The sequence below is a fragment of the Eleutherodactylus coqui genome, chromosome 4 (genome assembly GCF_035609145.1).
Source record: "Eleutherodactylus coqui strain aEleCoq1 chromosome 4, aEleCoq1.hap1, whole genome shotgun sequence".
Lineage (NCBI taxonomy): Eukaryota > Metazoa > Chordata > Amphibia > Anura > Eleutherodactylidae > Eleutherodactylus > Eleutherodactylus coqui.
The window spans coordinates 269,978,763-269,985,546 of record NC_089840.1 but is presented as its reverse complement, the minus strand read 5'-3'; the positions used below and the strand labels follow the sequence as shown (position 1 = coordinate 269,985,546).

Sequence of the window (6,784 nt, the reverse complement as noted above, 5' to 3'; positions counted from 1 at the left end):
CAGACACCCCTCTACATTCTCACTTAATTATTAGACATTGAGGCCCAATGTCCACGGGTGGATTTTAATTAGAATATCAGCGCGCTTCTCCCGTGTGGGAGATCCGTAGACCTAGAAGCCCATAGGGATGCATTAGCATCCACAAAGCAGTTTAATGGATGCGGATGTGATTATTTTTTTTTTTTCCCGGTGTGAAGAAATCGCAGCATGCTCCATTTTCCTGCGGATCCCGCAGGGACGGCTTCCATTGAAGTCAATGGACGCAGTCATATCTGTGGCACAACTGCAGCTGTCATTGTGGCTGTGCCGCGGAGCCACGGGAGAGCAGGAGATAAAAAAAAAATATGAAGAAAACACGGCGCTGGCATGCCGAGCTCATCTGCTGGGCAGAAGAAAGAAGATCCGGACACGACGGAGGAGAGCCCCGCAGCGTCTGGACAGGTGAGTAAATGTCATTTTTGGGCTCATGGCTGCGGCCACGGGTGGAAACCCCTGTGGGAGTCTACACTTGGAAACTGTGCGTGCCCGTGGACATGAGGCCGAAGTAAATCTAGACAGAAGTGCACAAGAGGGGTGTAGTCACTTGGTGGGATAGTTAGCCAGACTTTATTATTACAAACACAAACCACACGGAGGGAGATGGAAACAAATACAAACCTTTATAGGAAAATACAAAAACACAGAACAGAAAACATAAATATTAACAACTACAGAACGTGAAACAGGTTCATACAGAATGTGACGGGAGACGATCAGCTGCGGAACAAGGCTGCATCCCTGGAAGGGTTAATAGAACCTGAACATCTCGGCGGAGCCGCTTGCAGCCGTGACATTAGTGGCATCCATGTGAACGGTTGCTGAAGGGGCTGCCGGTACAAGTGTTACACATTCTGTAGATCACCTTCCCACTAGAATACAAGGGGAGCTGTGAAAGGAACGTTAAACAGTATATTCACATTATTAACACATTGTGCATCAGTAGAACACGTCATACCTGTAGAGCACCAATAGGAGACGCTACATCATGATATTAGCTTATGCATCAAAGGGAGCCACAACCAGCGGACTCGCTTCCATGCCGGATGATGGGCTATAGGACAAGTAACTATTGTCCTAGGCCAGCATCAGAGAGCGAGGCACCAGCAGATCTTCACATGACAAGAGTTTGTCCCAAAGAGGGTCGTCTCATCATAGATAGGAGATGGAACATTGCTAAAATATGCCACCATTGTCTAATTAGATGCGAGTTTGTCTCCTGTCCACTCCCCTCAACCATTGACAGGGGTAACAAGAGTCAAAGTGGCACACTGCTTTCCTAGGGCCACTTCATGCTAGCGATCGTCTGAGGTCACAACAGTTGGATCTCCCGATAGACATTGATATCCGTCGTTCAGAAATGGGCCACCAGGTGTTTTTAGACTTTTTGGACAGTTTTTCCAGCTTGTCCAAAAAAGGAACATGGTCTAAATTGTGCCAGAATTTTGGCACAAACTAAACCAACCAATAGGTGGTCTAAACTTAGATAGCCGGTCTTAAAATGTGACAGATTTATGATTCAGTATAGCCACTGTGAGGCAGTCTTAACCCCTTCGTGACCAAGCTCTTTTTTTTCGTTTTTCCATTTTCTTTTTTCCCTCTCCCATAACTCCCTTATTTATCCATCGATGTCGCTGTATGAGGGCTTGTTTTTTTTTGCGGGACGAGTTGTATTTTTCAAATGGAACCATTTAATGTATCATATATTGCATGCGTTTAGGGAGGTAAGCCACAGCGACACAGCTCTGGCACTCGCTTTGCTCTTGGTAAGCTAAAAGATTGGGGGTTGAACTTCCTCACCTTCAATCCCCTCTCAGACATCTTACGTTGAGGGAGAATGAAGCCTTCCACAAACACATCAAAGAGTTGTCCGGCTCTAGCGTTACCAGTGGATTCGGATCACTAAACTCTAATACATATTGGGGTCCTATGGCTGGCCAAACACGTAAGAGATCTACTGGCCAACACCCTCCTATACACCCAGCTGAGTGCCAGACCCGCTGCTCTCCAAGAACCAGGAGGGATCGGGCAGCTCCAATCCAACTGCTTATTTCTAAGGGGGCTTTCACACTGGCGATCGCGATATCGCTGCAATTTTATATTTTTTTACGCTAATGTCACTAGGGCTTGCTAATGTTAAAACCGCATCGCACAAAAAGCGCAAAGCACAAATGTACGATTTTTGTGTGATGCATTTTTAACATTAGAAAGTCCTATCGACATTCACGTTAAAAAAAACCGCAGCGATATCGCGATCACAAGTGTGAAGGTACCCTCAGATCCACCCTAACATTTGCTGTTGGGAGGCCCAAAACCAGTAACCAAGTCCTAGACAAAACAGCAGCTCAAACTTAGGGGTCCTACACACCGGCGATAAAACCGCGCAACGAGATAGTCAGTTAAAACGGAGGATTATGAAAGAATGGTTTCATTCAAGCCATTTTGCCATTATTAAAAAAAAAATAAAAATGCAGCATGTCCTCTCTGTGGTATCGCCCATTGTTTTCAATGGTGCCGTCGGCAATGGGAGTACACCATGATCCTCCGCTGCGGTTGTGACAGGGGAGCCGGGGATTCCTTCAGCCCTGCAGTGATGTGAGGCTGTTTCCGCATGAACACACCTCACCATCCAGGGGTTTCAGATGGATGGCAAGGGCGACATTGGGCAGTGATCGACCGGCCGATAATCGCCCACACCAGTGTGATGGAGCCCTAATGTGTGATCAGCCTGCACTTCTTACAAGGGACTACAGTCAAGTGTTTAAGTGCCGGACAGCCACCCCAACGATCAGCAACTCTTGTGCTCTGCCTCCAGGGGCCGAGACTCGCTTGGGTGTTAGGGAGAGTTAAAAGACCAAGTGACTTCGACAAGTGAGCAGTTTTCGCTGACTGGCACTGTTGAGTCCCAAGTTTACAGTCGCCCACTTGCTCTTTTGAGTAAACCTTTCCTTAGTGTAAGAAGTCCCCCGAGGGGAGGTTTACTCTGCAGGGAGCCCTACATGTATTAGGTAACAAGGCTGCAGCAAGATACAGCAAGTTCTTCTACATCTCCAATAAGTCTCCAATCTGTGCTTACTGGAGTCCGTGCGCCTCATTAGTATTCCATGTATGAACGGCTCCATAAAACTAACCCAACAAGCTTTGGTATCCGCATATATAAATGAAGTGTTAAGAGTTCTACACCGCAGCACAGATGCATCATGGGGCATCCGAGACGCCCACACTTGTAAACTTTATGACAGTGCCAGGAAATATAATGAACATGGAATTTAAAAGGTTCTCTACAACATCAGGAGGATTGGGAAATGGAAAAAAGTGCAAAAAGAAAAAACCACACCGTCTCAGCCATAAGCTGATCCGGGCATTCTGGGCATGTACCAAATTGTGAGAAAATGTGGAATTAGCAACCCATGGTTTTCAATGACTTCATTCCCACCTGCGATGTTGCGGGATTTGGAAATCGCTGCCTGCCCCATCTTTCTGCGCTTTGCTCTTCCCTGCGATGTAAGATCAGTTTCCAGGAAAGCATCGCTGGCGCTCAAACACCGCATGAGCAAAAAGGAGATATTGCCTTATCACAGCGATGTGGCGCTCGTCGGTGTGAAGGAGCCTCGTATATTGGATAACTGGAGACGAGACTCAACCCCGCAAAAACCAAGCCCTTATGGAGCTCCGCCCATGGGAAACTGAAAGGCTGGAAATGTGGTGACAAAATATTATATATATATAAAATAACTTTGCATCGCCAGAATCGTGCCAACCCGGAGAATATCACATTATTTTGCTGTAAAAATGCATCCAAACACCCGACCGGCACGATCACCGACGCCGTCTGGTCTTATTATGGTAATGTAGGAGAGCACAAACACTTTGTAAAGCGAAGCCACGCACATAGATCTTGGTTAACTGCTCTAATTACTAACCCACCAAGATTTCTAACACATCGGTCGGCCATAAAGTAGTCCGCTTCTACCGGCCGCCTCCGACCTTGGGCTTTCCAGCCATTGTAAACTACAAGTCTCAGCATGGAAGGGTCACAACTGTATTGGTTTGTCATTAGAAGTCACAGATACTCCTATTGACATCCACCAACTGAATGCCAGCCAGATCCCACCAAGAACACACTGCAGTCCAAGATTCTCATCCCCGTCTTATTGTCCAGCAGATTATAGAACGCTACAAAGAAAGTCCCTTGGGAAGAGCAAACCCTGCCAACAGACATCCAGGAAGGCAAACAGGGCTGGTATTTACAGTCCGCCGGACAAAGCGCCTCCAATATTTACCAAGAGGGGTTTAATCACGCTGCGGACCAAACAGCTGCCTGTTCAGCAGGTCCAGGAGAGCCGAAGAGGCTGGAAATCAGGTCAAAGCTAACACATGGCGAAAAGTAAAAATGTGTGATCTGCCCCAAAGTAGCAATCAAAAGGGGTTTTCTGCAACTCTATCTGATTGGTGGGGGTCCACAGCTCAGGACCCCAGCAGGTCAGCTTTGGCCAGCACCACGACCTCTTCACTGCGTACCAGGTCCAGCGCTACACATTTCGTAGCGGTGCCTGATCTAGTCGTTCAATCTCCTTCACTTGTGATGAGAAGCGATCGCAACACTCACTTTACCACCCCAGTCCCTTCCAACAGCTGATCAGCGAGGACCCCGAGCTGCAGACCCAGCAACGCTATGGAAAACATTCACCATATTCCCCGCAGCTGGATCATCGCCGCGGGGAACACAGTGAAAATTCACCGGTTGGACAGGAGGCCTAAAAGTTGCCCAAAGCCAAGTGTCTATGTGATCCCTGAAGGGAGTAGAAGCCCAACGCGAATGACCATAATGATCCATACTGAGGTATGTTCGGCATCCAGCCTCAATCACCGACTGGCTTTAAAGGGCTATTTCCATCCTGGACTCATGGCATATTCACAGTATATGCCATATGGGTCTGATAGGAGCAGGCCCCACAGGTAGCACTGTACCTACCTCTTGTTCTGGCCCCCACCGCCCCTGGCCTTATTGAATACGGTGGCCAGGAGGACATAAAAGCGGCAGAGCTCCCTGTGCTGTACTGTTTCTGTAACTCCCGCAGAGGTCACACCGCTTCTGTAACATTGTAGCTCCCTGTGAGAAGCAGTTTGTATAGTTTTCATGGACTTCTATGGGAGTTCCTTAAACACTGCAGCTCAGCTGCTTCTGTCCTCCCAGCCACCTCGTATTTAGCGGAGCTCCCATCTCATCCATGTTCGGCCTAGATGAAAACACCGACACCTTTAATGCCAAATTAAAAAAACTTAAAAAAACCCCCCAAAAAACTAAAAACAGCTGTAAAAATAAATACATGACTTGCCAGCAGTGAGGATTAGTCTGTTTAATGCTTCGTACAAAAAGTTGAAAGGAATTCTGTCATGAACATGCCCCATAAACCTGCCACTAACAGGAGGCAGGGGCAATAACAGATGTATATAAACGCACTGCAATCTGTCCGATGGGAGGTCTTGCAGCACGTTGTGGTCCGGACCGCCTGCCGCTTGTTCCTCCACACCCCTCCTCCCTGCTCTATGACTGGAGCTGTAGATGTCAAGCATTAGATAAGAGGGTGGATGATGGAGGACCAAGCTGAGGACAACCTCTGATATCCCCCAAATACCTGCATTTTCAGGTCAGACGAGGCAGCGCCTGCCTACTGTTAGCAGCGGGTTTATGGGGCATAGAGGTCAGGGACAATCACACTGAAGGGGAACACAAACCTGTGACATGAAATGTAGATTTGCGCTCCCCGACCTGCTGTGTAACGCAACGGCAATACAGATCCGCTCTCTAGCGCCACATCTGGCGCTCACCAATAAGTGCAGCTTATTTCCCTTATTGCGTTAAGCTACTTTGTCATTTCCCATTTTGCCGCTTCGCATTTCTATACACAGTCTGCTAAAACTTTTTTGTAACCACCCAATAGTAAACAAAGTACAGTAATACCACAGTAAACCTTCACGGGGGCTTTTGTGGGTTTCTCAATTAAAGATTTTCACCAAACAAGTATTTATGGAGAAAAATGGAACTGGTGATCCATTATAAGGGCGAGTCAGAAGTCATGAACCAGGAGGAAACCCTCTGTAAAACCATAACAAATCACAGCTACAGAAACCCTGCAGAGATCACAAGTGTCAAGGGAAATTTCAGCTGCCTTCAGCCAACACTAGAGGGAGCTCACTGTGTACAAATGATACATTGATCTTACTTAAAGGGGTTGTACCAAGATAGGTGATAAGTCTGGTCACTGGGGAAGGTCTCATTACGGAGACACCCACCAATCCTGAGAAAGGCGGTCTCGTTTCCCCCATTTTCCTTACCGCACCCCCCGCAGTGAGGAGATTTGAAAGGAGCTATGGCCACACATCATGCATAGTGCTGCTCCATTCACTTCAGTGGGGCTGACTGAGATAGCCAAGTGCTTTGTACTGAGCCATTTCCATCAGCCCATTGAAATGAAGTGCTAGCCGTGCATGGCCAGTGCATCATTCAATCTAATGTCACTGTAGGTTGGAGAAGTGACCCCGCAGTGACGAGTAGAGGGAAAAGAGGCATTTGAATGGAGGTGGCCGAGCATGCAACCTTCTCATTCATTTTCATTGGTCTACCAGAGAGAGCACCTGTGCCCGGCTATTTCCAGTAGTGCCATAGAGTTGAATGGAACGGCAGTGTGCATATTTGGACTTTGCTTCGTTCTCCTTATTACGGGGGTGGGGGTACAGTGAGGAG

At 47.6% G+C, this 6,784-nt stretch overlaps 1 protein-coding gene across 2 annotated transcripts in view; it reads right to left on the bottom strand.

Annotated features, from left to right (window-relative positions):
- Window positions 1–636: 636 nt before the first annotated feature.
- The window catches only part of ARHGAP19 (Rho GTPase activating protein 19), a 37,536-nt gene continuing 31,388 nt past the window's right edge, over window positions 637–6,784 (bottom strand). For both annotated transcript variants that reach the window (XM_066601323.1, XM_066601324.1), the window contains exon 12: window positions 637–6,784. This exon is cut by the window's right edge and continues 1,190 nt beyond it. The gene's annotated coding sequence lies outside the window, so the exon portion shown is untranslated.